Source organism: Sinocyclocheilus grahami, unplaced genomic scaffold, assembly GCF_001515645.1.
Source record: "Sinocyclocheilus grahami isolate Dianchi unplaced genomic scaffold, SAMN03320097.WGS_v1.1 scaffold7.1, whole genome shotgun sequence".
NCBI classification, from domain to species: Eukaryota; Metazoa; Chordata; class Actinopteri; order Cypriniformes; family Cyprinidae; genus Sinocyclocheilus; species Sinocyclocheilus grahami.
Window position 1 is genome coordinate 589,922 of NW_015505186.1, and position 21,589 is coordinate 611,510.

A 21,589-nucleotide genomic window follows, 5' to 3' on the forward strand; every position below is an offset into this window, starting at 1 on the left:
AACCTATAATAGTAATAATAATAATATTTTTTATTAAAATATAATTTTTTATAAAATATATTTTAAATAAATATTTTTTGCTGGATGCGTACACAATTACATTTTTAGAATCAATTTTCATGGGTTTCATGAGTTTCATCAGTTGGGATTTCTAATTTATACTTGCATAATATTTTTTTTAATTCATTTTGTACATTCTTTTTTGTCATTGACCATTAAAGTATTGTCAGAGATAACGTCTCCAAATTTGTACAAAGTATTAATCTGAGTGTGACAGAAATATCTTTATTTTAGAGCAAACTTCATCACTGCCATGTGCTCAAGTGCACCACGTGACATTTTCCCCAATTGGCTGCATGTATGGTTTATCCATGCTGTGAAATTCACTTGAATTGTTTGCCTCCTCATAATGCTCATAACTACATAAACGGTCTGCGTGAGGTTGAGGAAGGATTGCCGTGAAAGGTAATTTGGCATGCAGGCATAAGGAACGTCAACGTTTCGAAAATAAACACCTAAATAAAACAAATGCATTTAGGATGTCGCTCTGATCACTTGTGCGCCGATCTATAGGAATGGTAAGATTAAAAGCATACTTCCACTTTCTTTGCCTAATCTATTCATTTCCAGCTTAGCAATTGGCTCCACATCCTGATCCCTTCGGTACATGTAACCCAAGCCCAGAGGCCCATGTGCGTCAAGATGTTTATTCGAAGGATGCTATACCAAAAACGGAGGATGTTATCTAAAAGACAGGAGAAAAGCCTAGAGGCAGGAGTGCTTATTTCTGCCAAATTACCATGCAGAATGAGCCAAACTGGGCTGTGGGCTGAGTCATGGCAAAATTATATTAGCTTATTACGCAGATGCATCGAGTCTGACAGTCTAAATGGGAGAGCGCCTCGGATGTCTAGTGGTTCTGGGACAGAGTTAAGAATCAGCGACTGCCAATCAGGGGTCACAGAGGTGCGGAGAGGTGTCAGGAATGAAGCTGCGGGCGCATTGAGAGTGAGTAGTGAGCGAAGAGCTGCTTCCCAGTCAGGAAATCCATTTCGGGATAAGTGCTCTCTTGGGAAAAGCTTCGAAAAATCAGCCCGTACCTGGACCTGTAATCGAAACTAAGTTAACAGAAAGAGGTTGCGTTTGAGACTAAATCAGCTTGATTTTTTTGCTCTAGGAGTCAATGACATGATTCGCTTTTGTCATTTTTTGTTTGTGTCAGATTGATTAAAAAAAATATCAGGACTGTCATGTTATTATAACAAAGAAGAAATGTACTTTTTTAAAACTTATTTAGTATTTTGGCTTAATTCAATTTGTTTTTATTAATATTTTATTATTAAATAATAATAACAAATTAATTTTTAATAATTATTAAAACAACAACAACAAAGTTCTTATTATTAATAATAATGTTATGAATACTTGCACATGAATAATTGCATTTTAGAGATTCAAATGTTTATATTTTTTCATCAAACTGCTTCAATGAATAATAATAATATTAATTAATAATAAAATAATAAAATGATTAATTAATTATTAATTAATTATTATTATAACAACAACAAAACTGGTCTTATTATTATTATTATTATTATTATTATAAATATTTATTAAAAATTGGCATTATAGAGATTTAAATGTTTATAATTTTCCCCTCAAACTGCTTCAATGAATAACAACAACAACAACAATAAACAAATTAATAAATTAATTATCAATAATAATTAACAACACAGCTCTTATTATTATTATTATTATTATTATTATTATTATTATTATTATTATTATTATTATTATTATTATTATTATTATTATTATTATTATTATTATTATTATTATTATTATTATTATTATTATTATTATTATTATTATTATTATTATTATTATTATTATTATTATTATGTCATTAATTATTATAATTGCTTTAGAGATTCAAATGTATTTTTTCCTCAAACGGCTTCAGTGAATATTATTGTTATTATTATTATTATTATTATTATTATTATTATTACTGTTTGTGCAAAATATTATGAACCGTTTGAAAACTTTTTTATTATTAAAATTTTGTTAATAATTAAGATGTATACACTCACGGCAGAAAGTGGTCAGGTTTGAAACTAAATCGAAAGTGGTAAGACATTTTTTGAGCAAACCTTTACGAGAATCACTGGATTATGTATCATTATGTATATGTTTCATCCCTTCATCTTTGGCCGTGCCCTCTGTATTCTTCGGTTTCGACTGAACGCAGGCAGAGGATCACCTGTTCGCTGAAGTGAGATAAAGCCGCTACACCGGGATGAGGTCTGCCCCTTGTTCTAGAACAGCCGTCACAGCTCCCTGTGTGTGTGAACCGACACTTCTCCGCTCTGCAGTTGACCTTGTGGAAATTGGTGTCCGGGCCCTCTGGAGACCTCTCGTCTTCGGTCACCCTCGCTGCATATCATCTCTCTCTGCTGATTCTGTCACTGGCTGCATGTTCGCCACGGGCAACTTTTGTACTCCGGGCCCCGTCTCATGTGAATGAGCAGTCATCTCGTGTTGTCTCTATAGTCGCCTCAAACGTTGTGGCTTTCGACAGGAAGAAACCTGTGACCTTCTGAAATGACACATTCAGTGCTAGAAGTCTTTCTGTTGAGTATATATGCTGTTTGATATAAGATAAGAAGAATTATCGTAGAGTTTTGCCTAAGTTGTCGGGACCAGATGTCCCTACAAGGATAGTAAAACCTGTGATCTGTTCTAAAACTTAGCGAGCTGCCTGCAGCTTTTAAAGCATCATAGACATTCTCCTGACACAAAGAATTTTCCAGGTGGTGAGTAACTTAATTATGCTGCCTCCTCAGGTACTTCATTTTTAGCCAAATTCTAAGGCAACACACACACATCTGGTTTGCTATCCTTGTGGGGACTCTCCATAGGCGTAATGGTTTTTATACTGTACAAACCGTATTTTCTATCGCCCTAACCTATCTAACCTACCCCTTACAGGAAACTTTCTGCATTTCTAGATTTTCAAAGAACTTAATTCTGTGTGATTTATAAGTTTGTTTACCTGTGGGGACCTCAATTTAGGTCCCCATGAGTCTGTGTATTCCGGTTTAAGTCCCCACCAGAATAGAAAAACCGGTACACACTAGGGCTGTCAAAATTACTGAAAAACTAAATTCGAATTTTCTACTTCAATATAATCAAAATTCGAATTATATTCGAATTTAAAAGGCATAATTTCAGTTAGGGGGGAAAATGCTTTTGCCTTCTCTCCTGAGGCCACAAAGGGGTGCATCGAGCAAAATATTATGCATGTTTCTTCAAAGCATAATAAAATAACATGACTATCTTTGAAAGAAAAATGCATAATGTTTAAAATAATGTTTATAAACCATATATAATTAATAAAGTTGCTTAAACAATTAGAAAAAAAAAACAGCACCATGCATGTATGTATAATACAAAGGACCGAAAATCAATCACAAGGAGTTGGCTACTTTCTTCATTTAAAAACATGAGATACAGTGAGATGGGGAAAAACCGCCATAACGTCTTTATACATATTTTTAAAAAGTTGAACTTGCATTAATTTTACATGTCTTTCTAAACATGACGCTCCCTTGTGCGAGACACGAGTGCAACGCTGATAGATGTCCCTTTAGAAAATGTGATAAATATGCGTTCTGTGTGAACGACTTGGTTTCAGTTTTGATGTAAACAACATCATCTCCACACTGATGCTCTCATTTTCCGCAATTTATGAATGAACAATGTAGCAGCGCCGCATCTAGTGGGTTCAACTGGATAGTCTAACAAAAACATTCAAATGCAATCAATGACACATACATCATCATCACATCTCGTGCGCCACTGATAAGGCTGCCTCACGGCTGACGCAGACCTTAAATTCGAATGCAACGTTTTTGCATTCGAATGTGGATTTTTTTTTTTTTAATTCGACGAATATTCGAAATTCTATTTTTTTCTTTTTGACAGCCCTAGTACACGTATACACACACACACACACACACACACACACAGACACACACACACACACACACACACAGACACACACACACAGACACAGACAGAGAGACAGTTTGCAGTAAAGGCAAAGCTCATTCCATGTGAAAACAAAATGTATTAAACTGGCCTAAACTTTTTTGCTGGTCTCCCAACCTGGTCAGACTGTTCTGTTTTAAACCGCTAAACACCAGCTTGGCCAGGTAAAGCATACATGTGATTTTTATCTATTTATTTATTGTTGATTAGGCTGCTAGGTCTGAGTACTTCAGTCTTTTACGTTCATTCACTTCACCCACTGGATCCTCCCATGGCACAGTTAGTTCCACTATGAACAGGGACCGCTCCGGGCTGAGGTTAGTTATAATTATCTTGTGTGGAAAAGCTGAGCTTCCGGTTTAGATCAACCTGCATTTTCCTGTCTCGGGCATAGTCCAGTAGGATCGATTCCATTTTTGGAAGTTGTCCAGTGAAACCAATTATGAAAAATTACTTTTTAGACCAGAGAAATTGCAATACTTTCTCCCTTAATGTTTTTAGTTTTTTCAATATGACAATAAAATATGATTTTAATATTATTAAATAAATTATTATTATTAAATTAAATATTGAACAAAATAAAAAATATAGCAATAATATTTAAACATTTAAAACATTTTATACTACAACTGTAAAATTACAATACTAATTTTGACATCTTAATTTCTTAATTTTAGGTTTAGGTTAATTAAAAGTCTCAAACAACACCATCTAGCTTTTAATTTGGTGGTTTGATGACAAATAAACGTTTGAGGTGCTGCATTCAGAGTGAAGTGTTTATTTGCACGCATACAGCTCATGATGTGGTGCTTCAGCATTTCAGAGTGGCTTGATTTGCATTAAACCATATTGTGATGATTTTATTTGATATATTGTGAAGCCCTTGTATTTTTCTTAAAGTATTGATAGTTTAGCAACATGCCAACATCCAGCTATATTTGCATTAACTGCGAATCAAGTCTCTTGTGTAGAGCGATTAGTTGTGTGTAGAAAGTTAAAAGTCACTTACAAGGTTCCAAGACAGTTATCATGACGACTTACAGTAAGTCACTTTTTCACTATTTCCGACGTATCGCCCTCTAGCGGCAGACACACAGAACTTTCGAAATGGTCACATTGGAAGCACCATTACCTTATTCTGATTCACCATGATAAAATGAATGAATAATAAATTTATAAATATATTCACACAAAACAAATAACCCCCAATACTGCTGAAAGAAAAACATAGTATGTTTTCTAGGGCTAATAAATGTAAACACTGATTTAATGATTATAAAATAATTATTTTTGCCATAATTATTTCATTATTTATAATAGTGTTTTAAAAAATTATTATTTTAAATTAGTATTTTTCTACTAAAACACTGATTATTCTCACCCCACACTCAAAGTTTGATTAGAATACATCACATCCGGTCTAGCAACAGAGGTTCAGATATTTCAGTAGATCCAGAATGCCTGCATACTCGGCTCTCGAACTACTTTGCATTGGAAATGAATGACTTCCAGTCATTTGTCAGAGATGCCTATGTTGGCAGCTCACTAGGTTTTGGAATGGAGCTGTAAAATCAGCTGAATTGTGTGGTCTACCCAACAGTATCCAGAAGAATGGATAATTAATTTACCAAATAATGTCTAAATGCAATATTAAAAATGTAAGGGGTCTTTTAGGGGTAGGGTTAGAAAATATCAGAGTCTCTCACGGTGATTTAAACAAGTGTATGTGTAATACAAAACAAAGTCGTCCCATGTGTCGAGTAAGGAGATTAAGATCTCGTGTTTTATGAATTAGTGTGTCCGAAGTAAAGCTGAGAGCTGTTGGGAATATGGCCATGTACACTGATTATCATACTGAAATATAAATGAAGAGACAATGGCTGTTTGTTTGCCTATTCACCTAGTGTAATTAGAACAGCACAGAATGAAGGACTTGAGAGATGAAGAACCATTGTACTGTAATTCTCAAGGGTTCTGTTCATTGTTCTTTGGGGTTGATTAATTTGAGCCTCTATAACGAAGGAATTTGAGTCATTAACAAGCCATAATTAGGGACAACCATGAACATGCCATTTTAAAGATCAATACACTGTCATTTACTCACCCTCAAAGTTCTCTGGTCCATACGATGAAAATGAATGTGGACAAATGCTGCAAGCTCCAAAAATGACAAAAACACAATAAAGTAGTCTTATGAATGACATGAGGGTGAGTAAATGATGACAGAGTTTTTATTTTTGTGTCAGCTATCCAAACATCAATGATAGAGCGTTCCGACGAACATCCCGGCAAATGCTTTGGGCAGTGGCTTCTGAATCTAATTATCATAAACTTGACATCTATTTTGTTGTCTTTCCTCGCCGCCTTTCAAATTTTCATCCAAACGCTTTTCTGTGAATTGATATTGATAGGTAAACCTTTAGCACAGATTTGACATAAAAGCTCAGCTGCATTCTGCCTCGGCTGCACGCTGGGCTCAGATCATGTAAAGAAACGTGGCACCGCAGGTAGGGAAAGCAATTTCAGATCTCACAAAAGTAGATTGTTTGGCGCATTGTATGAAAGCCATCATGCTGACTAACCACTGAAAAATACATCAAGACAGAGGCTTTCTTTAACTGGGTGAATATGGCTAATTAGGAATTTAAATACAATTATTGTGCCATATCTTACGGATAGATAAATAGCTTTCTTTAACAGTTATACCAGTTATACTGCTGTTGTTAAACTGAAGATGACGCACACTTACTTTTCCAGTCTTTGTTCAGGTCAGGAACCATCTTTTCAGCTCAGCCTTGAGATATAAGAGTGTTTCGTAAGATTCTTTAAATGTATTTCTTATTTTCCTGGTAACATTATGATTGATTCTTACATGGAAATCCATGATTTTAAATTTAATTTGTTTTAAATATTTTAATTTAAAGCTCTGTGATGTCAGTGGTGATTTTACTGTTGTTAGTATTCGAACTAACATTACTATAAAAATCCTGACTTCCAATATATGGTTTTGAAGTAGAAAATACATGCATGTTTGGAGCTCTGAATCAGCAGTGTTTGTGGCTTAATGTTGATTGCCATAGGAAATCATTTTGATTTGTCCCTCAGTTCGGCATTATGCAACAAATTCTGTTGATGAAGATGAACTCAAACCTGGAGCATTCCTAAACAAAACAGGTTAAAAATCAGATGAACTTTGTTATTGTACATTTTTAACTGCATGGCCCCAGTGTTACTTTTTGCTGACATGAAATGTTGCTTGCTCACTGTAAACATCATCATCTCTGTGCTCTCTAGGGGTAAATTAGTAGGTTGAGCCTCTTTCTCTACCAGCTGCCCTCTGGGAGAAACAGTAACTAAGGCCCAATGAAAAAAGTGCAGCAGTAATGTTTACACATAGTGGGGTTAGTGAATAGTTAGTATGAATTACATTCCTTTGGCTTAGAATAAATATATCTTTTTTCATTTGCAATCATTACAATTCTTATTATTTTTTGTTTTGCATTTGATTGCATTTTTTTCATAAAATAATTAAGTCAATTAATTCAGCTTTAAAAAAGCCACACAAAATGTAACTTTTTTTAGTTGTGCAATCACATAACTTTTTACAGTGTGTCGCCGATCATTTTCTATGCCTCTTAGCATGACAGGAAAGTGAAGAATTGAGAAAAGTGGGTTATAACCCGAGCATGTCAGAGCGTGTGCTCTACCCACCAAGCCATGTCTCTGCTGACTTTTGCCTTTTTTAAATTTTTTTTAGAAAGATGTTCGAAAATGTTAGAAAAACCCTTTCAATCCTAAAGATTATGTCAGAATAAAATGGGACACAAGAGTTGTGTTTCTCTCAGATGTTTCACATCTCTCATGCTAACCATAAAACAACGATTCCAAACGGTGCTTCATTTTTGACCTTTACAGTGCATGTATACAATCTCTGAAGTGAGAAGACTGAAATACTTTGAGAGACTATTGTATCTTAACAAGATGCGGAGACGCAAGGGAACAAAAGAAACCAGTGTACGTGCACGCCTCTGATATTTCATAATGCAAAATAATTTGTTATTGTCTGAAATCACTGCCTACATTATGAGATATAAAATTGCAAGTCTGCAGAATAATTGCAAAGCATGATGCAACTAGAAAAGTATGTGTCGTGTGATTGACCTCACAAAATAGTGTTTCAGACTGAAACGCAGACAATAAGAATGAATGCTTTTACCCAACCCATGACTCCCTTCCTTTCTGCTTATCTGTTCTCCTGAAAATAAAATGATACATCAGTGTCCTCCATGAAGTGTAATTATATCTGTGGGTAGAGAAACTTGGTGATAAACATTCCATATTGCACGGTCAGGTTGTGCTGTATTTTCAGCTCAGAGTTTTGACATGAGCGTAATGCCGTATGGAACAATGGCATCATTGCGTTCGGCTTTGAACATGCTGTTCTCAACAAGACGCCTTGTGATGTACTTTGATGGATTCTGTCTGTAATGATCTTGCATGGTGCCATTCATTGCATGTCTGACAAAATGAAGCCGAGGTGTGTGTATTTCTGTACCTCTTGCAAAAATATACATTTATATATATATAAAAACATAAAAGTACATATAATTTTGATTATGGCCCATAAATGCTACATATGTTTTGGAAGAATCTGTCTAGAATTGCTCTGTCACAGTATAATCTCTATATTTTTTTTTAGTCCAGAAGGATTTGTGATGACTCTTTTCTTCTCTTGACAGCACATCCCCATGAAGCGAAATTATGCTTGATGTTCCTTCAAAACGGAGTCTGCATTTGGTATTGACTGTGAAAAGAAAGGGATTCATGGAAAGAAGCGCTCGGAGGCGTTACTGCACCACGGGACACGACACACACTTCTAAATAAATTTTCTTAGAGATGAGAATCTTGAATTCCTTGCTTCTGTGTTAGTCAGGGGTTCGTGAATGATTTTTCCCAGCTAAATGTGCATTGTCAATGCAGATTGCTAAATTGTGCTGGTGTTCCCTGTAGGTGTAATTAACCAGCGGCCTCTGGCAAATTGTTTGATTGGCTATGAAGCAGGCAATCGCTCCAGGTTCGTGTTCAATAAATTAATATTTCACAATCCAGTTGTATTGGAGGTTCTTCAGAATATTAAATAGCACAAACGTTTTCTACATTGATAATAATAGGAAATATTTTGTAAGCAAATTCAGCATATTAGAGTGATTTCCGAAGGGTCATGTGACACAGAAGACTGTTGAAGAATATATATTAAAAATTTATTAAAATAGAAAACAGTTCTTTTAGATTGGAAACAAATAAAAAAAGCATGTTTATATAGCGTTTTTCCCCTAAGTAAAAGAGACTTTAAAAAAAAAAAACATAAAAAAAAAATCTTACAAACCCCAAACGTTTGAAAGGTGGTTTATGTATCACAGTTGGGATCATAAAACACAGCAACATTGATGATTAAATCTCTCCAAGCTTGTATTACTTGTGTCCTTTCTTTGTAGGTCCTTCTTGGTATTTCAGATGTGTACTGTCCTGGCTTTGGTTGATCTTTCTTTCAAAGTGCAATTTGCATTCAGCAAGGGTTTGTGAGATGAAGAACAATGCTTTGTAGAAGGTATCATAATAACACATCGCCTTTTCCTTTCTTTCAGTCCCAGTGGCTTTAGAAATGCGTGGTGGTGTATTAAATTCATGAATCATCATTAAAAGCTTGAGGGTTCTAAGCATCATTAATATTCGGTTTGTGAAGATGTATAGCCCATGATTCGCTCTGTCTTTCCTTTCCATCCTCCAAATGCGCTGTAAGGATCCGGTCTCTACTAGTGAAATGCATTTATTATATTCCGAGGCCCAGATGTAGTTCTCTGCCTTATCTGTATAAAATAGTCTATAAAGTGTTAAAGAAAGTCAAGAAATGAAAAGTCTGACATTTACGCACCTTCATGTCACTAAACCTGTGTGAGTTAGATCACAAAAGCAGGATTGTGAATATTGGTTGTCACTCTTTTTATACAGACAGAATGAATGGAACTGACGATTTCAAGCTTTAAAAAGGACAAAATCACTATAAAAGTGGTTCATATAACTTGTGCACTTTATATACATCTTCTGAAGCTTTGGGTGAGGATGGAACAGACTGAAATATAAGCTGTTCACTAATAATCATCCACTTCAGCATGCTATTAACCTGCTGTGTCATTTTAGAACCTTGACAGCCTCATTCACTGTCAGTATAACAGAAGAAATGGGCAATATATACGTACATAAACCCACTGTGTTCCACAGATGAGAGACATTCATACAGGTTTGGAACAACATGAGTGTTAACACCTGCTCAAGCTCCCTAGCTTACGAATCGCTGGTCTAGAGTAAGAAAAAAGAAAGTATTTGAACAGCATTTGAAAAAAAGTCCATTCTAATGCATATTCTCTTGCTCAGCTACAGTTAACCTCATTTTCCAGGTAGATGTGTTCATCTTTGAGCACGTCAGTCATGGTTGTTTCAGTGTATTAAGCTTGACTCGAATATCTGTAAAAGGTCAACACCGATAGAGAGAGTGGTTCAGCTGGAATATGATGGCACTGACCTCAATCCTTCAGCCGGGCCATAGTGTGATTGGAGGATAGAAAAGGCTAAAGAATTGATTAATTTTCCATCAATGGAAGGAATCTTGGTTCTTCAAAAGTTCACAATACATTCCTTTTTCTAATATTGAAGAGAAGAAAGCATAAGCCTCAAAGTTTTTGTCGTAGTCATGTAGAATAATAATTCAGTGTGTTTTAGTGCAAGGACATGCATTAAGAGCTGTAACTATGCTGTAGTTAAATTCACCTGTGGAATCTGGTTTTATACGTTCATTGGATAGTTATTCGATTGTGTTATTTGAAGCAAGTATCACTCCTGTCTGTTCTTTCAGTTTTATGTCCTTCACTTCATTCATTATTTACAATGTTCATTTCTGTACTGTTTGTGTAGCTAATATTATGCTTGTCAATTCTTTGGCATGCTTGTCAAGCCACAGTGGAACACACTGTATGCTTTTTGATTTTCTATTTCAAAAGGCATGGGAGAAAGCCTGGTGCCGCTTTTGACTATGAAATAAAGGAGAACTGGTCTCATTTTTCAGCACTTTCATGCTTTGCTATTTTCTAATAATCCGTTGGGGGAAAGCATACGTATCACCAAATCGCTGAAGCAGGGACTGATTCCTTTACAAAAAATAAAAATACAAAAACCTGATCTCCTGTAGATAGTTCTGGTTGTCTGAGATATCAGATCAGGCAAGAATATATCACTTTTCGTGGAGACTTTCTAAGAAATAACACTTCACTTTAAAGATTTAAGTAGACATAGCCTTAGCAAATCTCAAGAACCACTCTACCCATTCTGTATTTTTGGAAATCAACTCTTAGAGTCTAGTTGATCACGGTGTCTAAAAAGGCTGGTTGATAATAAGTTCAGTGACTTTTTATTAGATTTTTTAGGGTACTTAACTGAAGTTCAAGATCTTCCTAAGTCAAGCCTTCCAAATGACATTTACCATGGCAAATTAGAATCTAGTTCATCAGTCTAAAAAGGCTTTTTTAAATTTATTTTATTTTTAACTCTGTTCGTCCGTTGGGATACAGAAGTCCAAGATCTTCCTAAGCAAAGTCAAGCTTTCCAAATAACATTTACAGTACCATGTCAAATCTCAAGAAGCGTTCTCCCCATAATGTATTTTTGGAAAACAACCTTTAGAGTCTAACAGCAAGTCTAGTTCCTTAGATTCTTACTATGCTGAAGCTTAAGATCCTCTTAAGCAAAGTCAAACTTTCCAAGGCACATGTTCCAAATGACCTTTGCAGTGGAAGATGTCAAGATCTGCTCCCATACTGTATTTTTGGAAACCAACCCTTAGAGTCTAGTCCTGGTAGGAACTGGTTTGGTGACTTTCTTTTGACTCAGTTTGCCTATTAGGATGCTGAAGTTTAAGATCTTCCTAAGCAAAGTCAAGCTTTCCAAATGACATCTGCCATGACAAATCTCAAGAACCGCTCTCCCCATAATGTATTTTTGGAAATAAACCCTTATAGCAGGGATCTCCAACCCTGCTTCTGGAGAGTTCCATCTTGCAGACTTCAGTTCAAACCCTGCTCCAACACACCTGCCTGTATTTATCAAGTTACCCTGCTACCCAGGTGTGTTTGATTGGAGTTGGAGCAGAAATCTGCAGGACAGTCACTCTCCAGGAGCAGGGTTGGAGACCCCTGCCTTACAGAATAGTTCATTATGTTATCATCGGTCTAAAAAGGCTGATCAGAGTTGGTTTGGTGACTTTCTTTTGACTCGATTTGCCTTTAGGATGCTGAAGTTCAAGATCTTCCTAAGCAAAATCAGACTTTTTATGTTACATGTTCCAAATGACATTTGCTATGAAAAATCTCAAGAACTGCTTTTCCCATACTATATTTTTGGAAACCAACCTAGAGTCTAGTTCATCAGAATCATCGGTCTAAAAAGGTTAGTCAGAATTAGTTTGACTTTTTCTGACTCGATTAGCCAATTAGGATGCTGAAGTTCAAGATCTTCCTAAGCAAAGTCAAGCTTTCCAAATGACATTTGCCATGGCAAATCTTAAGTACCACTCTCCCCATAATGTATTTTTGGAAACCAACCTTTAGAGTCTAGTTTATCACAGTGTCATTCATCTAAAAAGGCTGGTCAGAATTAATTTGGCTTTTTTAACTCTGTTTGAATATTAGGATGCTGAAGTTCAAGATCTTCCTAAGAAATGTCAAGCTTTCCAAATGACATGTTTACGTGAGGTTCAGTCAGAGGCCCTTAGAAAATGAATTTCATGTTTATTCCAGCAGCTGTCCATATTATTATGGCTTACTCTTCCCACTCAGACCCAATCGTTCATTAGAGCGAGCAGAGCGGGGCTTTCATAGCAAGCCCCACTAATGGCCCAGAAAGCAGCAGCCTGCCTGATTACCATTGATTCCCTGGCAAATTCCCTCACTTTGTTTGCTTTCATAGTTGCAGCGCCTGAAAACGCCGTGGAGATTGAAATTGCAGGTCCTATTGTGGGTGGCTTTGTGGGGGAGTACCGACAAGCTGATAATAAATAGACTGTCCTAGTCCTCACACACAGTTACCTGTGACTGCCCACATCGAGTGGAGAAGTACATTATTAAACTCAACACTTACAAACAAGTTAGAAAAAGCCAGGCTGTTTTTCTCATTCAGAGAGAAATGCCACTAAGGAGCTGTTTTCTTGTATTGGATAATAGCTTTGCCTTGGAGGGGATTTGAGAGCTGTGCTGACATTTTGTGCCCTTTCATAAGAGGATGTCTGGTATGTATCACTAGATGGAATACCAAATTATAATGTAATGAATCAAAGCCGTGTTTGTTCGTTGTGTACAATAACACAGTCCAGTATGATTATTGTTCTGGGCATTTTATGGATTTGTTCACCAACACGTATTTCTGTAGGATACTTTTGTGTATGTTTGTGTATGAAAGTACATGACAGATGTACTGTATATCTGTCTTCTCTGTCTGTCTGTCAATCCATCTGTTCATCTGTCTGTCCATTGTTCTTCATTCTATCTGTGTCTGTCTGTCTGTCCTGTCCATTCATCCATCCATCCATCCATATATCCATGCATCCATCCATTTTAAATCATTCTATTGTTGTATCTATTGATCTGTCATTCTATCATTCTATTGTTAATTATATCTGTCATTCTGTCTGTCTATCGTTCTGTCGTTCTATCTTTCATTCTATCATTCTAAGGCTGATGATACACGGGGCAACTTTTTTTTAGCAATGTTGCCGGGGAACTTTTGTTAATGTTGCCATCAACGGGCAACCAGGTGAGACACATCTGTCTGTTGTTCTGTCCATCTATTGATCATTCTGTCATTCTTTTTTAAATGAAATGAATGCTTAATTCAGGGTGGTTGCCAGGATGTTGCTATACAATTGATTGAGTGTTTTGGTTTGTTGCTTGGGTGTTGCTGTGGTGTACTTTGTGGTCACTAGGAATTACTAGGTGGTTAGGGTGTTTGCTGTGGTTGCAACAGAATTGTTTGGTGGCTTTAGGTAGTTATTATAGAACTGCTTGGTGGTTGCTAGGGTGTTGTATTTGACATTGTTCAGGGTGTTGTAGTTAGACAAGTTTTATCACTGACACACATTTCTCAAGCTTGTAGCATACTCACGGTTACATCCCTGGAGTGCTAATATTTTAAAGCTGGAATGGAGGTTGGCACTTTGTCAGTGTGTGAAGCCTTCGACTTATAAAGCACACTGAACTCTCTTTAAGTTGTAAATAATTAAGAAGATGTCTCTGCCAAATCGCTTCAAAGTACTGTATTTTACTTTTTAACTTGAAGTCAATTATACATTTTAAAATCCCCCTGGAACGAACTCTGTGACTTGGTCCTTGATTTTCTGGGAATTCTGGAGTATCAAAAAATGTTCAAAGTTATCTTTTAAGTACAGCATCTAAGCCTCATTTTGAGGCGTCTAGATTGGAAAGCGAATAGCATGATACTCATAGATAATTGCATAATTTTCAGCAGCAACACTATAATTAGCATTATTAGACTGTAATTAGGCCACTCAACAGACACGCAATGCCAAAACAGCAATGAGATGAAACAGCTCATTGCTTTGAGACTTGAATATGAAACATAAAAAGGGCCTTTGAAACGTGCTGTCAGACTGTCAGAGATAGACAAGACTTTGGATTCCTTGAGGTTCATCTCATTATTTTTTTTCTCCACATACTAGTCTTATCTGTCTATCATCATCTTCACAAATCACTAGACTTTGCTGGATAAATGCAATGTGTCATGATCACCCGAATAATTTGCAGACCTCATTAACATCCTCTCAGAGATAACAGCCGGTTATAACAAGCTCCATCACAGGAATGATTAAATGTGTTTGCAAATATTTCCACCTCTGAGCAGTCACAAGTGTGTGTTAGTCATGGGATTTATCCAATCACAGACCTCATGTAAATTTAAGCATTTGGTTGTTCACTTGGATGGGAACAACAGCTTTTCTCGTGTCACATTGAAGCGGGATAATTGCTGAGTTGCGTTTGTGAATTCTATGCAAATAGAGATCTGTGGTTTTAGAAATACCAGCCGGCTGCATTCATAAAAATTTAATTCTGTCTCTGTGACCGTTTAATTAAAAATTCCTTAAGTTTAGATGAGTCAACAACAACTCTTACAACAACTCTCATTTAACTGTTGGAATGAGAAATTTAAATAAAATAAGACTATCTTAAGTGGTGCTTGGTTGCTGGGGTGTTCCGACTTTATATTTTGGATATAGCATTAAGGGTGGTCTGTAGGCTGCTGTTAGAGCATTTCCATGGCAGTCTTTGTTGTTGCTATGGCATTGTTAAGTGGTTGCTTGGAGATTCGTGGTTGCAAGAGCATCGCTGAGTGGTTGCTAGAGTGTTTTGTGTAGTCGCTAGGTACTTTTAGGTGTTTTTAGCATTTGCTAGAGTATTGCTATGGCGGTCTTTGTTATTGCTAGGGCATTGTTAGGTGGCACTGTAGGGTGTTATTTGTGGATTGAAGAGCATCCCTCGGTTGATCATGTGTTTTAGGTGTTCGCTAGGGAATTGCTAAGTGCTTAGTAAAGTGTTTTAGCTGTTGCTACAGTGTTGCTATGGTGGGCTTTGTTATTGCTAGGGTGTTGTTAGGCAGTTGTTACTATAGCTTTGTTACCATTATCCTTCAAATTGCGCAAATTGAAAGTGCGAATTGAAAACACTTCCAATGGAAAGACGTAAATTTTGCAAAAAAGTTTTTACGCTCACAATTCGAAAAAGGAATATTTCGCAAAACTGCAGTGGAAACAATTACAGGTCACCTGGCTTACATAAAAATCACATGATCATTCTTTAATGTACTATAATCTCCAAGAAACACCTCATACGTGGCCACTCTCAAGTATAAGGGGATTTCTTTGCCATTGATGCTTGGATAACCCATTATTTACACTGCACACGTCTGTGGTGCATTAAGACTCCGATATGGCCGTTGGAGTTAATGCTTGTGTTTATAAAAGCTGCACAGTGGCACGTTTCAGAAGCGTCCCAGAAGTATCTCTCCGTGCTGCTTCACTTAAGATACATGCCTACGTCTACTTCAATTAAAAATAATGGCTAGTGCGGTGGCTGCGATATACGTGAACCTACCAACATCCGTCAGCGTGACTTATTGCAAGAGGAAATAAATTGTGTTTTAGTCGCATAACATCGGTGAATGGAAACACTGTCATTATCGCAATAGCTTTTTCATTGACATTTATAAAATATTGCAAAAGTTTTTGCGCATATCTGTAATGGAAACGGAGCTTCTATGATGTTTTTTGTGGATTGAGTATCTGTTGGTTGCTTGAATGTTTTGGGTGGTTGCTAGTTGCTTAATATGTTTTTTGAGAAATTGCTAAAGTGGTGCTAGTGTTCTTTGTGGATGCAAATATGAAATTAGGTGGTTATGGTGTTAAGGGTGGTCGCTAGTGCGTTGTTCGTCAGTTGCTAGAGTGTTGTTATGGTTCTTTGCTGTTAGGGTGTTATTTGGTGGCTGCTGTTGTAGTGGTAGCTTTGTAGTTGCTAGAGAAATTCTTAGTGGATGCCAGATTCTCTGTGGTTGCAATTGTGCCGCTTGATGGTTGTTAGGGTGTTTTTTATGTTGCTGCCTATTGAATGTCTTCCTCTCCACCAAGGGTGTCATGGTTGAGTTCTTCCTGAGTCAATAAGTAAAGTAACCCTAAACAAAGCTCTGGTTTCTTTCTCTAATCCAGTTTAGTGTGCACAGTGTGGAACTTTTGAGCTTCTGACTCTTGGCATGAGAACCGTAGGTCTTGTCAGAACCCACCCAGAGACGTATTTAAAGTTGTGCTTTCTCCTCAGAGTGACGCTGGAGCAATTTCCTCCACCCTGCAGGAGAAGCTGGGGACTGTGATTGATGTTATTCTCCAGGACGGCAGATTTTGATGAGTTCCACAAGCTTAAATGAAAAGTTTGGGGTACAAAAAATATAAAAGGGAGAGGAAAACGAGTACTAAATTAAACGAAACCACAAAATGTCAAAGTGCAGAAGCGCTTCAGGTCTCTTGGGATTAAATTGAGTTCTCGGACTATGCTGGATCTACGGTTGTTATGGAGGAAAGGACCTGCTACCTAAATGCCACTTTGCACTGGGCATAAAGAACATTCTTTTATATGCAAATGAGTATGTAAAATACCGCATAGACCTACATAATATTAGTCGTAGGTCAAGTGTTTAAAAGGGTTTTACCCCATGTTTTACCCCATGTATAAACTTTTAGGACATTTATGCTTAATATTTCATTTAATATGCCTACTTTAAAAATGCATACTCAATAGCTACTCAAATCTGAAATGCTGAAAGCATGTTGTACCAAACTCACCTTTTACATCTGCATATATTGCAGTTCTCATATTTAATGCATATCACCCAATGGCACTAAAACAATTCTTAGTTAAGTAATTTTTGCTGCTTTTAGTCAACTTTCTCTTTAGAGTTACTTAGAGAGGGAAAAAAAGTCATGTTCTTATACAGTAGTTGATTAATATTCCTGTCAGGTTCACGCAGAGCATTGTGAATATGCATAGTTCAATCACTGTGTGAAATTTCATTTATACATGTAAGCTTTTTGGAAGTTATCTCCCTCAAACGTAATTAACCACCATTTGTCCTGTCCAAAATTTGGATAAAAATCTATAGATTGTCACTTTGAAATGTTAAATTTAATTCCATTGTCTACAATAAATTGCATTAACAGTCCTGCACGCCAATTATGATCCATGTGCAACCTACCACTCAACTTGAAAATGTTCTTTTCTCCGGCAGAAACATGTTTAATGCATCCTGATTGATTTACATTCACTTCAAGGCTCCAGTAATCCATAATTTTTTATTCTGAGCTCATCTCCATTTTCCTAATAGCATCCTGGGTTTTTTTTTTTTTTTTTTTGGTCGATCATGGCGTGAGTGGCAGAATCTTTATGCAGCACATATATCTGCAGGCCACAATATGTTTTCATAATCACATGCCTGATTTTATAACTTTTCTGTATGAAACTTTCCAGCTTTGTCAAGATATGCTCCCTGGATGCAAAATTATTTATGGAGATATATTATATTGTATTCAGAGATTTGTTTCTTAACATAAATCCTTCCAGGAATCAGCAATCGCATTGGCTGTATTACAATGCTGTTGCATCATACTGAATAACAGGATGTGCTTTATGTTTACTCTTAATAATGAAATGGTTCTGCCAAACAAATATTAAAATAAACACAATAAATGAATGAGTGAGTGAACATGAAGATCCATGAACCGTTACAATAGGAAGTTGCAGTAGAGAAGTAGAGCTGCTCTTCCTGCATATTTTATGAGGAGAAGTTCCCTTGAGGAAGTCTAAACAGCACAGATGTTCACAAATAATATAAGATGTGCGCTCGCTCATTTATCTTGCACAGACAAAATGGCAGTGTCCAACTGTTCACTTGCGATCACAGCTTAAGGGGCTGTTTGATTTCCTTGAGGTCTCGCAGTGGCATTTTTCAACAGGGTGTATGGGGACATGGTCTCAGAGTGCTCATTTATTCTCCTTCTCCCTTTGGATTGTGCAGGATGATGAACAACAGCCTTGCACCGACGTCCCCTCCAGCACAGGCCAGTTCTCCAACAGTTGTCCAGAACCACAAAACAAGATGCCATCCACTTAGGTGGGCTGTGCAATATATGTACACGACCTGGTGACATCTGAGGAAAAAGCAGAGAAATAATGAATTTAGATTCAATTGGCAACTTGACGCTTTGTACAAATTATTCCCAACACTGCTGTAAATTGCTCTAAAGTGAGAGAGATTATCCAGTGTACACATTACAGTTGATGTATAAGTGGGGTGAAAGAAGAAAAAGGCTGCAATCTGCATAAATATCAACAGCGTGTTTAATCCGTCATGGTCCCTGAAGGTTCACTAGGGGGTCTTTGGAGAAGATACATAAAACATGGATTTTTCTTAAATTTCTGTGGGTTTTCAACCAGGGGTTCACAGATCAGGAAATTACCTTCAGGGGGTCCATGGAGAAGATACAGAGAAAGCAAAGAAACTTTGTAAGTTATTGTTGAGCCTTAAGTACTGTAGTGATTTTAATGTTTTTAATGGAAGTTACTGTAGAAGTGTTATCAAGAAAATCTAGCTATACTTGGGTGATGATATATACATTATTACTCAAACGTTTGGGTTTAGTAGTTTGGGATCTTTTTATTTAATTTTGTATTTTTATTTTTAATAATGTGACAGTGGTAGAGCATTGCGTTAGCAGCGCAAAAGGTCGTGGGTTCGATTCCCAGGGAACACACATACTGGTAAAAAAATGTATAACCTGAATGCACTGTAAGTCGCTTTAGATAAAAGCGTCTGCTAAATGCATAATTATTATTATTATAATAATGTTACAAAATATTTATATTTTAAATAAATGCTAAGAAAATGCAAAAAAAAATGTTAGGGTTAGGTTTTGCACAATTTTTTTCAGTTTACACAGAATTTCATATAATTATATTATATTATTAACATATATATATATATATATAGTGAAACTTATATTATATATAATTTAATAATTTTGTACAGTATGAAACTGTAAAGTGGTTGTATAGTCATTTTTAATTTCTAATATATTATGTGGTGCCAGTGGAATGGTAGGTTAAAGTTCTACACTATTATCATGAAGGTTTCTGCCTTAAATCCCACTTGTGGTAACTTTCTGGAGTGGTGTTATGTCCTTAAGCACAATATTTAACCTCAGTCAGCTCCAGAGATCCTTGGACAGCCGCCCTGTGCTGTGCCCTTTCTCTCCATCTTCATTTTAAGTGTATGCCTTAAGCGTTCGGGACACCGAAAGCAAAGAATAATTAATAAGACTTATTAACACTTAAGCTTCGTTACAGTCATTTAATCTTTACTGACAGTCTTTACTGCTTATTGGATTCTTGTTTGATTTTCTTGCTTTTTGTGTACCCATTGGATAAGATGGCAGCATTGTAGCATTAGCGATCCATCTCATCAGGACAGTGTGACAGATTAATGGCCAATCATGGCCAGGTCTTACGGGGCATTTTCTTGTTCAAATAAGAATGTATGCGGTGAAGAAGTGGGAATGAGCATCCCTCCTCCTGCTTGTCTGATAGATTGACTGCTTGACACCGTCCTGACCTTCTCTCTCTCTCTCTTTGATAGAGCTCATCCATTTCTCTACATCCCATCTCTAAACGCTGTGTCCACTGAACAGCGCTAACACGAGGAATATTTTCCGCTTTCCTATTAAACTGTGAAGAAAGAGCTCTACTCGACCTCAACCTGTTCTTGGTTTGAAGAGTGGCAGTGTGCTACTCATTGGGTCAGAATACATATCAGTAGTAGCAGTAACTCTCTGACAGAATATAGTCACGCTTTAGCGCTCCTGAATGCCCTCTGGTTTTCAAAATTTTTTGTTGACTTTGATATAGATTTTTCATTGTTTCATTTTTGAGTGTTAAATTATTAACTGTCAAATTGCATTATGTATTTATTGGCCTACCATTGCTCATTCTTAACCTTAAGAGTAAAGTTTGTGCTATGGATATGAATGATAGCTCAAACTGTGCATTTTGTTGAGGTGAGGTGTACCAGTACCTTTTGAAGTGACAGACTTACAATTATCACCTTGTGGAAGAATAAAATAAAAAATCACATTCACTTATAGAAAGATGCACTCGAGCCATAGAGACCAGAATATCATGGAAAATTGAGGGTTAGACTTTTTTTATTTGGGCCGGTATTAAACCACTTTAACACCACATAGCAATACCCTGGCATTGAGAGTTACTCACCCTGTCATGGAGAGAGGACCATGGGATAATTAATAATTACATTTATATTCAAAACACTTTTTTCTTTCTTTTTTTTGCTGTTCAGTGTTTTTTTTATTTTCAAGGACGTTTTGAAATGCTTCTTGTGTCTGAACGATTACAAACAAATCTGAAAAAAATGTCACAGTCGTGTTTGTGCTTTAGTAAGTTATGAGGCTATACTGTTAGCTCTAAACTGCTGCATGATGCATGTTTGTTAAAATGGTAGGTGTGGGGTAATTTGAGCCAAAAGCCCTGGGGTAAGTTGAGCCAGTGACTCACCATTTTTATGATTATAAAGTATTATTTTACTGTATTTCGTTGTTATATTTCATTAATTTTAGACCAAACGTTTTTTATTTTATTCTTTGTTTTGATCTTGGTTTTGTAAATTTTTTAAACGGCCTTGTTTATGTAAATTGGCCATTTAAGTTTTTATGATAGTTATATTTCCCTGCAACATTTATAAGTGGGATATTGAGTATATTAGCCCAGTTCTGTAAGGTCACTTGCCATCCATCCATCCATCCTTCTATCCTTCCAGCCTTCCTTCCTTCCTTCCTTCAATTTGAATAATCTTAAAAAT

The 21,589-nt window shown here is 36.4% G+C and overlaps 1 long non-coding RNA gene across 1 annotated transcript; it reads left to right on the plus strand.

The window, feature by feature from the left end:
• Positions 1–9,458: 9,458 nt before the first annotated feature.
• LOC107588655 (uncharacterized) lies at positions 9,459–13,314 on the plus strand. Its single transcript, XR_001609612.1, has 3 exons — positions 9,459–9,529; positions 9,958–9,960; positions 13,303–13,314. It is a non-coding gene; the product is annotated as an uncharacterized lncRNA (long non-coding RNA).
• The last annotated feature ends 8,275 nt before the right edge of the window (positions 13,315–21,589 follow it).